This window comes from Buceros rhinoceros, unplaced genomic scaffold (assembly GCF_000710305.1).
Source record: "Buceros rhinoceros silvestris isolate BGI_N320 unplaced genomic scaffold, ASM71030v1 scaffold14779, whole genome shotgun sequence".
Taxonomy (NCBI): domain Eukaryota; kingdom Metazoa; phylum Chordata; class Aves; order Bucerotiformes; family Bucerotidae; genus Buceros; species Buceros rhinoceros.
In genome coordinates, this window is record NW_010430318.1 from 22,688 (window position 1) to 24,529 (window position 1,842).

The following is a 1,842-nucleotide window of genomic DNA, read 5'->3' on the forward strand; positions in this document are numbered from 1 at the left end:
GCCACATTCCCCGACCGCCTCCTCCAAGCGTGGCAGGAACGCTCCCGCAAACAGTCGGGTGAACACCAAACGGCTCCGGGGACGCTCCGTAACTTACATTTGCTTCCGGGACTCAACTGCTTTCTAAACTGATCGGTTATTTCAGTCACCTCTGGTATTTTAACACAGGCATTGACTGAATTTTCAGGTATTTACTGAGGTGTTAGATACGAGGTGGGGGCAGTGTGAACAGTGCGTGTACGTAGCTCTCTGTATCACACCACAGACACACTCGCACGGATACAGACGATCCTAGCACTCGTTACCGCGGCAGGAGAACCATCTAGATCACTTCTACCTGTGTGGTTGGATGAAAAAACCCGCCAGTGCCTTCTACAGCCCTCACGGACAGGCGGCACGAGAATCAACCCAGCCGTGCCCCAGTCCAAAGGGGAGCGGGGGAAGCTGGTTCCCAGCTGATGCAGAGTGAGCTTGAGGTTTTCTAGATACAAACACCAAACGGCCAGAGCAGCGAAGTCCCGAGGCGGAAGCAGCCACAGATCTTCACTCCAGCCCCGCCACCGGCGGGACAGACACTTTGCTTGTGTTCGTGAAGGTTTGACAAAGGCAAAAAAAAAATCTCCTGTATTTTATCTTGGAATTCCCCGTTTCCAGCGCTAAATGTGCAGACAAAGGGGCAGTTATCTTCCATACGTTATTTTTCACCGTTTCAGGTAAAGGAGGACTGTGAGCCTGTCTGGAAAATCAAACTAAGACTAAGCAAGCAGGAAGGAGGGTTGACGTTTTATTTGGGGTTGCTGCTCGCCCAGGACCGGCTGGAGCAGGGTGAAGGATCGCATCCCCACCTCCAGCCAAAGCAAACCCCGTCTTACAGACGAGCGCGTTTCCCCTCACCCTCAGCGGCTCATTCGTGACCTTCTACGATAAACTGGATGGGCAAAAGCAGTGGGGAAAAGAGAGCAGGATCCGAAAGGCAGAGACCAAACGAGTCGAGAAACTGTAAACCAAGAAACTCCAAGGGTCAGTAAACGTGTTTTCTGAAGCAATCGGGAAAACCCTCGTTTATTTGGTGGGAATGAGTGATATAAAAGGGACCTCAGCGCTGACCCGCAGGGGCTCGCAGCTCCAAAAAGCAGCATGTAGAGACTCTCCAGGAAAAACACACCACCCACTGGAAGTGGCTCTCCTGATCCATGATGCCGGAAGAGTCGCTCTGCGCTACTGCACCCCACCACAGCCCGCCGCCCGGGCAAACGCCACAGGTGGCCAACTCACTGGTGTCTGGAAAAAGTTTGCCAAGTCGAGCGTTTCTTACTCCTGAAAAGGTGATTTTCTCCCTGAGCCAGCGCTGAGCAGGCAGGTTTGAGGTCCTGCGGGTTATTTATCTTCCCAGTAAAAACAGAGCGTGAAAACCAGTGTCCTGCTAGAAAGGTATAAATAATTGATGTTCCCGCTTCCTGCCCACTTCTCCTGCAGAACTTCAAGGCACCGCTGTGATAGTGCTGGGACAGCCCCACCTTCTGGGTCAGCCACGCCGAGACAGGAAAAGTCTGGGAATGGTTCGACTCAGGCGGCTCCGGTCGGGGCAGCGATACTCGTCTTTTGGCCAACTCCAGCCGGTTTTGGATGTTAATCTACTGGGAGAACAGGGCGCTGCGGGCTCGTGTTATCAAAGTTTTGGGGTTTCTTTGAATCAGTTAAAAACATAATCTAAGGAGCTGGGGGGAGGCTATTTTTTGCAACTGATTATAAGACAGCTGCTTTTTCCCGTGCAGGGCTGGGGACAGGGACTGGTCTACAGTGGCTTCTGGTCTGGTGGCTTCTGGGCACTTCCTGCGACCG

At 52.8% G+C, this 1,842-nt stretch overlaps 1 protein-coding gene across 1 annotated transcript in view; it reads right to left on the minus strand.

Annotated features, from left to right (window-relative positions):
• The window catches only part of LOC104499494 (eukaryotic translation initiation factor 4 gamma 3-like), a gene marked incomplete at both ends in the record, with an annotated part of 71,033 nt that overhangs the window by 21,916 nt on the left and 47,275 nt on the right, over positions 1-1,842 (minus strand). The window lies entirely within an intron of this gene.